The sequence below is a fragment of the Ceratotherium simum genome, chromosome 33, assembly GCF_057802395.1.
Source record: "Ceratotherium simum simum isolate JZ-2026a chromosome 33, ASM5780239v1, whole genome shotgun sequence".
In the NCBI taxonomy this organism is placed as follows: Eukaryota; Metazoa; Chordata; class Mammalia; order Perissodactyla; family Rhinocerotidae; genus Ceratotherium; species Ceratotherium simum.
This window is the reverse complement of record NC_141932.1, coordinates 8511184-8526269: the sequence shown is the minus strand read 5'-3', so window position 1 is coordinate 8526269 and position 15086 is coordinate 8511184. Positions and strand designations below refer to the sequence as shown.

The 15086-nt window shown below is 38.4% G+C and overlaps 1 long non-coding RNA gene across 1 annotated transcript; it reads left to right on the top strand.

Annotated features, from left to right (window-relative positions):
• Positions 1 to 39: 39 nt before the first annotated feature.
• LOC147912782 (uncharacterized) lies at positions 40 to 11007 on the top strand. The gene is made up of 4 exons (XR_015549571.1): positions 40 to 1876; positions 5676 to 5770; positions 9894 to 9975; positions 10948 to 11007. It is a non-coding gene; the product is annotated as an uncharacterized LOC147912782 (long non-coding RNA).
• Positions 11008 to 15086: the final 4079 nt, after the last annotated feature.

The following is a 15086-nucleotide window of genomic DNA, read 5'->3' as shown; positions in this document are numbered from 1 at the left end:
GCGCCCATCTCCTTCATGAAAAAAGAAAAAAGAGAAAACAAGAATTTCTTCCTGTATGGATATAAATTAATTTTTCCTTATTTAAATTTAAATTGTTATTCTAATCTACACCTCTGGAGATGAATAATAATCCAAATATGTTTGAGAGGTACTGGATGGCATCCTGTATTTTGCTGAAGTCATTAATTACTAAATATAATTGCAATTTCAAGTTTAAAAATTTTATTCTCAGTTAATTGGAAGAGTATTTTTAACTGGAAAATTAAATACATTGGCTATGTTAACTTATCTTTGTTTTCTGTTTCTGAATGTTTTATGTCATGTGCAGATAATGAGGCTTGTAAAAGGTAGACTTTTTGAGAGAGATTTGGCTTTTCTATAAACTAATGCAATCTTAAGTTTGAAATATTTCCAGAGACGTGAGATAGTGATGTCTATTGCCTTACTGAACAATAAATCCAAATAGTAAAACTAGTTTTCACGTTTGCAACTGCATCATTTACACCGTTAATAGTTTTATTTTGAAGTATGTGAGTTAATAGCTCTTTTTCTGTTCCCTGTGGAAATTCTGAAGATGATGCTGGCTAGGTTTTAATCAACCAGATCACATCTGTATGTGTTCCAGAAATTTCTGAAAGATTATTTCCAATGAACAGCACTCTTCTGTTTTCCTCAGAACTAATCCCAGTTTCTCAAACTTTTAAAAGTTTTTTTCCCCTCTTAATATTTTGCTGAGTTTTTATTTTTTTAAGTAATTAAATGCTTGGACTCAAACGGATTGAAACTTGTGCAGATAAATTTCTCTTGGAGAAGAGAACAGAAGCCACTCTTCTCCTGTCCCTCTCTCTCCCCAGGCTCCCTGTGTTGAGCTCACTTCCCCTGAGCTCTGGTCACTCCATGCAGACGGACTTTGAAGTGGATCTCCATGAAGGAGCCAGGACTGTGCACCATCTGGGGTCAAGAGGTGCTGATATCTGAACTCTCCATCTAAATTGTTTTCAGCCATCTTGCCTTACATGGGGACCCCAATCCACGTTTTTTTATCAAATATTCTCCTCCCACATTTACACATAACATGTACTTGGTAAGTCTCCTGACCAGCTGAAGTGATTTCTCTTGAAGTTGACAGGAAACTTATTGGTTGGAGGCTCCCATGCTCCCCAAGAGAAGCTGATTATAAGTTGGTGTCTGAGTAAACCAAGGTCTAGCCTCCACCTTGTTGGCTTTCCTTTATTGGCCGGGAATTAGCTCTCATAAGAGTTGAGGGCTGAAAACACTGAGAGTGCATTTTAGTATAACTTCGTCTATTTATATGTTTTATTAATATTGTGATAATTAATAAAAGGAAACCTCATTTAAAGTGGAGGCAGGAGGCCAGAAGAGGAAGCTGCCATGCAACTTGAGGTCAATTACAGGAAAGATAGTCAATTACAGACCCCAACAGAAAGAACTCATCAACAGGAAGATAGACAGTTACAGACCCCAACAGAAGACTCAACAGGAAAGAATTATTAATTATGGGAAGAAATGTACATTGCATCCCAAACAGAAATTGACTACCCCAGCAACTGGGCCCATGAGAAACTGTCACCCTGAACTCTTGGTTTTTTCCAATGGACTTTCATTCAAAACAATCCTTCCCAATTTCCACCTTTTTCTCTATAAAATAACATTTCTTTCTCTTATTTATTGGATTTCCCTATGGTTTGATGCAGCCTGCACATTCTGAATTATAATTCTTTGTGTATTCCTGAATGAACTTGTTTTGCTGGTAAAACAACGAGCTGTTTTATTTTTAAGGTTGACATATATGGCATCTGAAGTGGGATCCGAAGGAGGTAACTCCCAAAAGTTGGAACCCATGGAAGCTAGCAAGGTACCTGCACCAAGCCCCTTGTGCTCATTGCTTCCATGATTTTTTTGAGCTCAATTTGGTTTTTTGAGTCTCTTCTTGAATTTCAAGCTCTGCTGCCTTTGTGTTCTGAGCTCTCTGACTTTTATTTGGAATAGGGAGAGGCTTTGTCCTCCCGGTTTAAGGCTCTGTCCTTGAGTTCAAGACATCATCTTTGGTGAGTACTCAGTTGTTTTCTGATGGGAGCACAGTTCCTTTTGGGGCTCAGCCCTGGTGAAAATACAGGAGTTTTCTTTGGTTTTCAGATTCCTTTTGGAATCATGGCTGGGAATCCAGCAACTTTCTTTTGTTTTTAGATTCCTTTGGGGATCAGGGCTAGTATTGTAGTATCTTTCTTGAGCTTTCAGAGGAGATTTCAGAAATACAGTCCCAGTCATCTAAATGTTCTGAGGAAACCCTTCAGGTATCCTGGCTGGCTGGCTGTGATTTGGGCTGAGTACTCCTCAGAGAAGAGCAAGAGGCTAGGGCTGGTGATGAGGGTGATTCCCATAATTGTTCTGAAAATTACAACTCGAATTTATCCAAACCTCCTGTGACTAGTTATTTATTCAACATAAGAGCAAAAGGATGGACTGAGCCCTTTTGGGGCAGTTGACACTGCCCCAAAGCAAAGGACTAATATTCATTCTCCCAAAGGATCTCTACTTCCTTGCTTCTCTCTGACACCATCATCACGTCCAACTCTGCCTCCTCTGTGTCTGTCCCCAAGTGGCTGCTCATAGTTGGAGAAAAATATACACCCAAACTGACTGGTCTCGCTTAATTCTTGGCCCTGTTCCTCTTGCATTTCCCTATTTGTCTATCCATACTTGTCTTCTAGAGCCCCTCAGAAGTCCAACTCATCCTCTTCCATCTTTTTTCTGGACACCCTGTTCTTCCACTGAGCCCCTTGAGCAAAGGGAAGAGATCTTTTCCAGCTGGCTCACTGCCTGCGTCCAGCCCTGTGCTCTCTACTCTGTAGTGACCGAGAAGGGTCTGTCCCTGCTCCTGGCTGTTGCTGTGGCTGATTTGCCAGCTGCACTCACAGTTTCGGGATGGTAGGGCATCCTTCCTCCACTGCATCATATATTTTTACTTTTTCACTTTTATTTTGATCAGCATACACAAATGGTGGTGTTATCTATCTTACAAATGGTGGTATTTTCTATCACACACAGATACACACACATTCCCCAAAACCTTTTTATGCTGTCTACCATCTTTAAAAGAAAACCTTCTCAATTAATTATATTTCCTCCTCTATTAAATAACCTTTTACTATGATTCATTTCAGAGCGCAATATACTAAAAACTTGTTTATAGTCTTTGTCTTCAATTCTTACCACCAATTCTCACTTGAACCCCATCCAAAAGGTTTCACATCAACCATTCCTCTTATATTTTATTTTACAGAGTCACCAATGACCTCATTATTTCTGAGTCCAGTAATCTATTTCATCTTCTCATCTTACTTGTCCTCTTAGCAGCATGTTGCACAGTGGATGACTCCCTTTTCCTTGAAAGACTGATTTTCTTGGCTTTAAGGACATCCCATTAGTCTTCAAAAATCTATTTGCTTCAGTTTTCTTCTCACCTCCCTCTTCATTTCTCAGTTTCCTCCAATGGATTTTCCTGAAATCCCAGGTCTCTGTATGTGGTAGCATCCCAAGGCTTAGACCTTTAACCTCTTCTTGTCTACACCCATTGCCTTTCTCCATCATCTCATCTGATGACTTTCAGCACCACCTACATGTCTCCCATTTTCTCCCTCTCAAGACCAGATCTCTCCCTTGAAGTCTAATGTCCTGTTTCTAGACATTTCTACTGGCACATCTAACAGACATCTCCGCTTTAATACTTCTAGAACTGATTTCTTGAACTCCCCCAGTCATGTTCACCCTGCAGTCTTCCACATCTCAGTGAAGGGTGACCCGGTACTTCCTGGGGCTAAGATGAACATTTTGACATGTATATAAAATATGTAAGGTATTATATTATTTGTATTTTAATATATAAAATAAAGAAAAAATTAGATGTTTACTTAAAATGAGTGAGAGAATACATGGTTTCTAAAACTCTTTTGAGATATGGAAGAAAAATATTTCAAGACCAAGGCCCTTCCTGATCAGCTTCCCCCAGTGCCTCTCTGCCCTCCTCCCCTGCTTGTCTCCTCCTCCTCACCCTGCTCTGGCCACACCAGTCTCCTTCCTTTTCCCGGGGCCAAGGTTGCTACTGCCTCAGGGTGCTGACAGGGTCTGTCCCTCTGCCTAGAACAATGTGGCCCCTCCGATGGAGGTGGCAAACACCCTTTCTCTCCAAGGTCCTTGTTCTGATATCACCTTCTCTGACCCCCCTCCCATTTAACATGCCAGCCACACGCTTACTCCCACCTCTGCTCCACATTGCTGCTTTGCATGTTTCTTTCTGCTCCTTCCCCTTCCACTCTCTGGATCCTGGTGACAATGAGGCCCCAGGGGAGAGCAGAGCCACAAGGAGGTATCACACATTTTAGGATGACTATTAGCAAAAACACAAGAGATAACAAGTGTTGGCAAGGGTGTAGAGAAAAGGGAACCCTTGTGCACTGTTGGTGAGAATGTAAATTGGTACAGCCATATAGAAAACAGTATGGAGTTTTGTCAAAAAATTAAATATAGAACATTCATATGATCTAGCGATCCCACATCTGGCTACATACTTAAAGGGAATGAAATCAGCATCTTCAAGAGATATCTCCACTCCCTTGTGCATTCCGGCATTATTCACAACACCCAAGATGTGGAAACAACCTAAATGTCTGTTGACAGATGAATGGATAAGGAAAACCTGTTGTGTATATATATGTGATGAAATATATTCAACCACAAAAATGAAAGAAATCCTGCCATTTACAACATGGATGAACCTGGAAAACATTACACTTTGTGAAATAAGCCAGACAGAGGAAGACAAATATTACATGATCTCGCTTATATGTGGAATCCAAGAAAGTCAAACTCATAGAAACACAGAGTAAAATGGTGGTTATGAGGGGCTAGGAGGTGGGGAAAATGGAGAGATGTTGGTCAAAGGGTACAAATACAGTTGTAAAATGAAAAAGTTCTCAGGATCTAATTTATAGCATGGTGACTTTGGTTAATAATAGTGTATTATGTACTAGAAATTTGCTAAGTTAGTAAATCTTGAGTGTTCTTTCTGTGCAGACACACACAAAAATGGTAATTGTGAGGTGATGGATGGGATAACTAACTAGATTGTGATAATTATTTCACAGTGCATATGTATTTCAAATGATCACATTGTACACCTTAAATATACACAATTTTTATTTGTTAATTATACCTCAGTAAATCTGGAAAACAAAAAGAAAGTGGGCGGTGTGCTGGGCTTGCCTCCTCCGAGTGGTACTGAACCCAGGCTTCACATTAGATTGGTGAGGCGTTTTGCAAATACATCTTTTGTGCCCCCTGGCCAGATTCTCCTGCCAATAGTTGGGGTGAGGCCCAGCCTCAGTAATATTTGAAGTGCCCCAGGTGATTCTAAACTGTATCCAGCATTGAGCACCAAGGCTCTGAGTCCTTCCATTCCTGGGGGCTGAGATCTGGGCTAAGGGTGAGGGGGCTCTGCTCTGCATGGGGTTTGATCAGGGCCAGGTTTGTGACCTGAAGGGGAGGGTCAGTCCAGCCCACATCCCCACTGCTGCACTATATGTGAGGGCTTCACCAGGAGGGGAGTGAGTTGTGAAGAAACTGGTAGAAAAACCCACTTCTTGGTCTCTATGTAGGTATAACTTGCAAGACTGTCTTCTAAAAACTCATGTTGCATGAGGACAAAGCTCAGAAGAGGAAAGAAAAGGAGTCAGGAATGGCTCTTTCTCAGGTAAAGTCATATTCTCAGTTGATGGTTCTGTCTCTCCTTCCTGAAATGCCCTTCTTTGGACTTGCCAGTCTCTGACTCTGAAGTATCCTGCTTGACCTCTGTTCATTCCCGGTCACTCAGGGCCTTCCCTCAATCCTTCTCATCTCCACTTAGATTCCATCTCACCATGACCCAGTGACATGGAACTTGTGAGGAGGCTCCATTGGGCGTGGTCCTGGGCAGGGCTTTATACCCATGGATTGGAGATGGGGTGTCAGTGTGGTTGGGCAGCAGGGATTGTTTAGGGGCCCCATCTGGAGGCACTGTGAGCTCTCTCTAGACCAGGGTGAAAGAAGGTGCACATGGAAGTCACATATCAATATACACAAATACTTGATAAATTCTGGAAAAGAGACCAATAAGGGGAAATCAGTTCTGACTGTTTGTTTTTATAATACATTTGAAGCTAAATGAGTGAGTCACTGGACTTCAAAATATTAATGATTGAGAATGGAATGGAAAGTTGAGAAACAGATGTTAGTGACAGAGTGTGTTTTATTCTATCATCAGTTTTAAAATATGAAATCAACCTAAATATGTGACAGTTGGATTCTTTAAATTATTTTCATCACATCCATTCCTCAGAGCTCACTTTTTCACTCTGTTGATTGTATCCTTTGACACGCAGGAGTTTTTATGTTTGATGCAGGTAAAGTTCCAGGTTAATTCTTTTGCATGTAGATATCCAGTTTTCCAAGTACTATTTGTTGAAGAGACTCTCCTTTCCCCATTGTATAGTATTGGCACCATTGTCAAAATCATTTGGCACATGCAAGGGTTTATTTCTGAGCATTCTGTTCTGTTCCGTTCCATTGGTTTATGTATCTGTGTTTATGCCAGTACCACACCATCTTGATCACTCTTGCTTTGTAATATGTTTTGAAATCTAAAAAAGTGAGGCCTCTAGCTTCTTTTTCAAGTGTTTTGGCTATTTAGGGTCCCTTGAGAGTCCATATGAATTTTAGCATGTTTTTTTCTATTTCTGCAAAAAGCACCTTTGGTATTTTGATACAGATTCCATTGAATGTGTAGAACACTTTGGGCAGTATGGACAATTTAACAATAAGAAGTTTTCCAATTCATGAGTATGGGATGTCTTTGTAGTTATTTGTATCTTCTTTTATGTCTTTTATGAAAGGCTTGTAGTTTTAATTGTACAGGTCTTCCGCCTCCTTGGCTAAGTTGATTCCTACATATTTCATCCCTTTTGATGCTATGTTAAATAAGATTGTTTTCTTAATTTCCTTTTCAGATTGTTCATTGCTAGTGTATAAAAATGCAACTGATTTTTGTGTGCTGATTTTGTATCCCACAACTTTTCTAAAATCATGTTTTCCTTATAACAGTTTTCTTGTGGAATCTTTATGGTTTTCTACATATAAGAGATCTTATCATCTGTGAAAAAATATAATTTTATTTCCTTTCCAATTTGGATGACTTTTATTTCTTTCTCCTGTCTAGTTGCGCTGACTAGGACTTCTAGTACTTTGTTGAATAGGAGTGCAGAGAGTGTGCATCCTTGCCTTCTTCCTGATCTTAGAAGAAAAGCTTTCAGTTTTTCACCATTAAATATAATGTTAGCTGTCTGCTTTTCATACATGGCTCTTATTATGTTGAGGTAGTTTACTATTCCTAGTTTGTTGAGTGTTTCTATCTTGAAAGGCTGTTGAATTTTGTCAAATGCCTTTCTACATCAATTGGGATGATCATTTTTTTTCCCTTCATTCTGTTAATATGATATATTAACATTGGTTGATTTTTGTATATTGAATCATCCTTGCCTTACAGAAGTAAATTCTACTTGGTCATGATGTATAATTGTTTTAATGTCCTGTTAAATTTGATTTTCTTAAGGGTTTTTGTATCAATATTGATCAAGGATATTGGTTTGTAGTTTTCTTCTTGTGTTTTTCTCTGGGTTTGGTATCAGAATCATGCAGGCTCTATAGAAGGAGTTTGCAAGTGTTCCCTCTTCCACTCTTAAGATTTTTAGCTGGATTAGTATTAATTCTTATGTAAATATTTGGTAGAAATCTGCAGTGAAGCCATCTGCTCCTGAGTTTTTCTTTGTTGGAGGTTTCTGATTACTGCTTGAATCTTCTCTGTAGTTATAATTCTGTTCACATTGTTTATTTCTTCATGATTATGTCTTAGTAGGAATTTTGTTTATAGGAATGTTTCTAGGAATTTACCCATATCTTCTAGGTGACGTAATTTGGTGGCATAAAGATTTTATTTATTCATTTTTTCCCCCCAAAGCCCCAGTAGATAGTTGTATGTCGTAGGTTCACATCCTTCTAGTTGCTGTACGCGGGACTCGGCCTCGGGTTGGACGGAGATGTGGTGCCTCGGGGCGCGCCCGGGATCCGAACCCGGGCTGCCAGCATCAGAGCGCGCGCACTTAACCGCTAAGCCACAGAGCCGGCCCCATGGTATTCTTTTATAATTCTTTTAAATAATGTCTGCGACATCACTTGCAATGTCCCCTCTTTCATTTCTGATTTTAGTCATTTGAATCATCTTTTTTTTTGTTAATCTAGCTAACAGATTTTCAATTTATTAATTTTTTCAAAAAACGAACTCTTGGTTTGATTTTTATATTGTTTTTCTTATTCTATTTCATTTATCTCTGTTCTCATCTTTCTTATTTACTTCTTTCCTTCTGCTAAGTTTGGCCTTAGTTCCCCTTTTCCTACTTCCTTGAAGTGTAAAAATAGATTTCTGATTTGAGATCTTTCCTCTTTTTTAATGTAAGCATTTACCACTGTAGATTTCCTTCTTAGTGCTGCTTTCATTACATTCCATAAACTTTGGTATATTGTATTTTTATTTTTATTTTCATTCAGATATTTTAAAAATTCCCTTCTGATTTCTTCTTTGACTCATTGGTTTCTTAAGAATAACTTAAGATCCAACATTTTGTGGAATTTTCTGTTTTCCTTCCAGTATTTGCATGACATTTCATTTCACTGTGGTTAGCCAAGGTACTTCTTATGATTTCACTCTTTCTAAATTTATTAAGATTTGTTTCATGGTCTGACGTGTGGTTTATCATGGAGAATGTTCCATGTGTGCTTGAGAAGAATGTGTTTCCTGCTGTTGTTGGGTGAGTGTTCTGTATATGTCTGTTAGGTCCAATCGGTCTATAGTGTTGTTCAAATCCTCTGTTTCCTTATTGATCTTCTGCTTGGTTGTTCTATCCATAACTAAAACTGGAGTATTGAAGTCTCATACTATTACTGTGCTGTTATCTACTCCATTTCTGTCAATGTTTGCTTCATATATTTGTGAGCTCTAGTGTTAGATGCACGTATATTTATAATTTTTATATCTCTGTGTTGAATGAATCTCTTATCATTATAATTTCCTTTGTTTCTTGTGACAGTGTTTGTCTTATAGTCTGTTTTGTCTGATATAATATAGCCACCCCTGCTCTCTTTAGGATCTTGTTTACATGGAATATCTTTTTCTCTTCTTTCATTTATAGCCTATTCTTGTTCTTAGGTTTGTGAATTTTAACAGTTCCAGCTCTTCGACTCTCTCTCGCTCCCGCTCTGTATTTTTCTTCCTTTTCTCTCTTCTATTGGTTGGGCTCAGGCATACTGTACAGAGGTGAATTGCAGGAGCCCTGGCTAGCCCAATTTCTCCACTGTAATTTCAGAGGAAATGCATCCAGTGTTTTCTGTTGATCATGATGACTGGTAAAATGTTCTTGCCTAATACCAGTTTTTTTCCCAAATTACATTTTTGTCATGATTTTTAATTATCCTACAATTTTTGCAAGAATCTACTACGGTGATATTTTTTTTATCTTAATGTGTTAAATTACTGTATAACTAATAACTTTTCTAATCTTCAATCGTTTATTAGTTGAATAAACGAATAACCTCTGGCTTTTGTTAATGCCTACATATCTAAATTTAAATGGATAAAACTGTATATTTTCGAATACAGTTATTTTATTGATATTGGAGTTAAAGTATTCCATACTTTTTCATATCTATACTAGTTTTTAATGAGTCTAATATAGAATAATGTCGACTAACTAAATTAAGTACAATTGATACATTTTCATTTTCCCAAGGATGCTGAAATACATGTGAATGAAAATAATAATGAAAAAAATCTTCCAAAAAATGTCATTGAGACGAATCTTCTAATTTCAGGTAATTTGTGTGTTTATATTGTGTGCATGAATGTATGGATGTCCAAGTCCATGGTTTTTATAAAAGACATCATCATTTCGTAAGTTTTATATTTTTTAGCAGTTGAAATTATATCTTAAATGTATTCCACAGCCTTAAATTTCTTCTACACTATTAAAATAATGATTTAAGTAGTAGTAGGAATAGTAAAAAAATATGTGCATGCATGTCTATGTGCACATATATAATAACCTTCTATGCAGTTCCATTTGGTTAACCTTGAACTTGTTACAAAATTTCTCAGAGAACCCTCTGTCAATGTTCTTTTAATGCTCTGTTACTTAACTGTTTGATTCTTTAGGTTCAGTTCTAAAACTCCACCACCTGAGGTCAGGTGATTGCTGTCATTTCTTACCTATTTGATCTGAGGCGAGTTTCTTAGAGTGTCTCTGACACAGTTTTCTCCTCTGTAAGATGGGAGCAGATCTTTCTCTAATAAGCTATTATGTTGATGAGAAATTAATACATATAAAGCATTTAGAATAATGCTTAGCACACAAGAAGTGTTGAAAAACTGTCAGTCATTCCTCTTGTTATCACAATTGAAGATTCTGACTTTTCTTTAAAGCCACTGTGGACTTTGTCTTCTCTGAAGACACTACTCATGCTCTACCTATTCTAGATATTGAATCTCAGTGTGTAGAGCATAATATCTAACACTTTCTCATACACATGTTGAATTTTTATTTATATATTTCATGTATTGTCCACAAAAATGAAAAATCCACATTGATTTGGAGGATATCATTTCTTAGGGAGAAGTATAAGAAATTAAAGTTAGAGACACATAACTTGTCAAAATACCTTTACATGGATTTATCAGAACACACGCTTGAATTAAATTGATACTTGCACCTCTCACCTCTTCTCATTTGGTGTGAAAATAAGAACTCCCCCCATGACTCCTTTGGTGAAATGTGTTTTTCATTTCAGCGATGGTTGACATTCCAGGATGTGGCCATGGAATTCTCTCGGGAGGAGTGGGAATGCCTGGACCCTGCTCAGAGGGCCTTGTACAGGGACGTGATGTTGGAGAACTACAGGAACCTGCTCTCCCTGGGTAAGGAGAACTTCCCTCCAGAAGTCAGGATCTGTTCTTGAGTGTCTTTGCACTTTCCCTTGTTTGCCTCCTGGGAGCCCCTACATTGCTTGACTGAGATCAAAGCCCTGTTGACTCAGAAATGAAAAGCTTCATGATGCGGCATCAGGAGTTTAAACTTGCCCTTTCTTCAGGTGATCTGCCCGCTTCATGAGACATTAGGGGTTGTCCCAGAGCTTAACTATTTATAAAGCCCTACTGAAACTTTTAAATATCCAATTGCCTGTTTTCTACCCATGCTTTTGATTCACTAGTTCTTGAAAGAAAGGTAAGTATCTGCATGTTACACTGTTTCTTATGCATTCTAAAAAAGGGAGGCAGTGGATGAATTGGTGAAATATTTTTCTAGATCCATCTGTAATGCCCTGCTCAGCTGAACAAAGAGTTGGAATTCTGAATAAGCACAGAATATCATGTTCCTTTCTTCTTATAAGCAAGAATTTCTGTTTTTCATCTGAATATTATCTCTATTTTGGAGCAAGGGAAGGAGCCCTGGACTGTGAAGTGAAAATAGAAAAAACCAAATGAGTGGCAATGTACCAAAGGTGTGAACACAGGTAAGAGCTCAGAAAAGGAGAGAGGAAGCTGCACTATTAATAGTGTTTGGGAAACTCTCCTCAAGTGAGACAGTTCTACGGGAAAACAGAAGTTTAGTTTTTGTAAACTCGCAAAGGCAATTTTTCTTCTCCTCAATTTATCACTGTTGTCCTTCAACATGTAAAATTTATCCTTTCACCCTTGAGTGGTGATGCTGTTCCAACAGAGACAAAGGCAAAGTCTTTATCATGATCTACAACACTTATCTGGCTCCTGTGAACTCTGCTTCCCTTGTAACTCTGCAGGCTATTACAAAGGGTCTCTTTCCCGCTTTGGTCTCGCCTTCCATCAGATGCTCAGTTCTCAGTCCATACAGATCAGAGTTGAGGCCTCCATAGGTCTAATCCCTGGACCTATCCCAGTTCCATCCCCACTTGCTGTCCTGGGAAGACCTAATCAGAAGATGGGATAACTCTAGTTGCTCTTCCATTCCATCTGGTGCACCGGAAACTGCATGGAGCTTTCAAGCCCTGCCTGCCTGTTCAGGTTCCTCAGCCATTTCTTCTCTTCTGCTTTTGCAACACACTTGAGGGGTGTGTGTAATGGGGAGGTGGGTTGGATATTCTATAATTGTTACTTGGGAAAACTGTAAAGACACTGGAGAGAGAGATCCTCTCTGATTCCCAGTCCTACACGGGGAACATTTACCAATCTTTCAGGCTCTTAGCTTGGCATCTTGGGTAGAGCACATGGTCCCATCTTAAGATTCTACAATATCTGACCCCCATATCTTGTATTTTTCTCTCTCTTCCACCTCTCTACTTAGTCTGGGAACGTAGAGTCTTCCTCATTTCATATTCTCTTAAGTTTCCATGATTTTGCCTGTTAAACGTGCTTTTGAAATACATGTTCTGGGGCCAGCCCCATGGCGTAGCGGTGAAGTGCACACACTCCACTGCTGTGGCCCGGGGTTCAGATCCTGGGCACGCACTGATGCACCACTTGTCAGGCCATGCTGTGGCAGCATCCCATATAAAGCAGAGGAAGATGGGCACAGATGTTAGCCCAGGGCCAGTCTTCCTCAGCAAAAAAAGAGGAGGATTGGTATGGATGTTCGCTCAGGGCTGATCTTCGTCATAAATAAATAAATAAATAAATAAATAAATAAATAAGTAAAAACATGAAATACATGTTCTTAGGGTCTGAAATTTCATCCTATTTTTTTTACTGTAATAATCCACCTTTATGTGATGGACAACTTCTGGTGGACTCCCCATGGAGTGGGTTTACTTGGTAAGAAAATTCTTAATAAACAATACTTTGACTAATATGTTGCAAAAATTATCCCACTACATACAGAAGCACCACTTGAAACTACTCAGTAAAGTGATCAGCATGTCCCAAGATACTGAGATGGAATGTATCCTGACAGCTTAAGTGTTAAGTGTTTCTAGTTTTCTTTCTGGTTTTGAAGAGTATCAAGAAAGCATCTCTAAAGTGCACTATGATAAGATTGATCACACGCTAATGCTCATCCCCTTTGAGGCACAATAAATGGTATTGGACTTTCTCCTGGGAGAACACATGTCCATGTTCACATCCTCATATCTCTGAGGCTGTTGACTAAACAATTATTCATGCCTCATTTTCCATCCCCTGAGTGCCATTGTTCATTCTACCTCAACACATACAACCGTGAAGCATCTTATTGAGGGAGCTTATGAAGTTGAATGATGCCTTCAGTGAGGTCTACCATAATTTGTTTTAAGCCATTGCTACTTTAATTTTCTATATTTCTATACATTATAAATGAACTTGAACTTTACTTTCATTTAATCATCAGTTCCATATTTTTGATGATGCTCTTAGTGTTGTTTTACATTTGCAATGTGTGCGACGGTTGAATTGCAGAATAGATATCAGTTCATCTATTTTACATTATTTCCTTCTCTAGTGTTGAGGGTATGGCTCAGCAGCAGTTTCCCTAAATTCTACACGAAATCCAGAATATTTTGAAAACGTAGCTTTAATCATTCCTCCCATCTCTTTTCACCTGACTTAGTACCTAATATTAAGTTACACTTTGTCAATTAAATTTATTATCATTTTCGAATTGGAAATTTTCAATATCTTGAGAATATATAGTTGTAATCTCAGAAATACTATTTCAGTGACTTGCCATAATTTGTTATATAAGATTTATTGATTTTTCACAGTATGTTTTCAGGTTTCTGTTTTGTGTACATTTCACGGAGTTTTTATTTCTTGGTATAACTAGTATATTCTAGTAATTACTCTCCCTGTCTAGATTAATCATGTCCATTTTTGTACACTAAATTAATACTTAAATATCTCACTGTATTTTACAAGACACTTAGCCATTTATGTGCTTTATAGACTTCCTTTCCACTGTTGTCTCTAACACCTGTATTTTCTATAGAATTTTTAAACTTCTGGAAATTGCCTTCTTGAGTGAACACAGGACAACAGTCCTGTTCTCTGGCTTTCTTCTCATCTGGACTTCATAAATAGTACACCTGGTCCCTGTTGTCCCACTTGCTGGTGCTATCTTGTTCTTTGGCTCTTATTTACTGTCTATGATGCTCACCACCTCTGCACATGATCCTCCTCCATGGGTCTCCATGCCACTGCCAGACAATGTTTCTGCACGTAACTGCTGCTACTTACAGCAGCCTTTAATACAAATACTTACCCCTGAGGGTCATTTACTTATTTTCTCTGAAAAGTTACTTATGTTCTTCTGATGATATTAATGAAGTCTAATTTATTAAATTTTTTTTTTTTTTTTTTAAAGATTTTATTTATTTTATTTTTTCCCCCCAAAGCCCCAGTAGATAGTTGTATGTCATAGCTGCACATCCTTCTAGTTGCTGTATGTGGGACTCGGCCTCAGGATGGACGGAGAAGTGGTGCCTCGATGCACACCCGGGATCCGAACCCGGGCCACCAGCATCGCAGCGCGCGCACTTAACCACCAAGCCACAGGGCCGGCCCTAATTTATTAAATTTGAATAAGTGCATATTAAGTTTTATTGATTCATAACTATGTATCTACACATACAAACAGTAGGAGCACCCCTGACCTCGTCTCTTTTTATTGTGTCAAATAAGTTTCATAACATTTTACATCATTTGAGCTTAGCAGTTAAAATAGACCATATCTTCCTTGTGGTTTGCGTATAGATTCTGTTGATTACCATAAATATTTAAACTCACTTGTTTTCTATTTTCCACACAGTCCGACCCCTAGCAATCACAATTCTACTATTTCTATGAATTCTACTATTGTAGGTACTTCACATAAATGGGATCATATAGTATCAGTCTTTTCAGTGGGTGGCTCATTTGACCTAGCATAATGCCATTAAGGTTATTCCATGTTGTAGCAAACGACAGCATTCATGTCTTTTTTAAG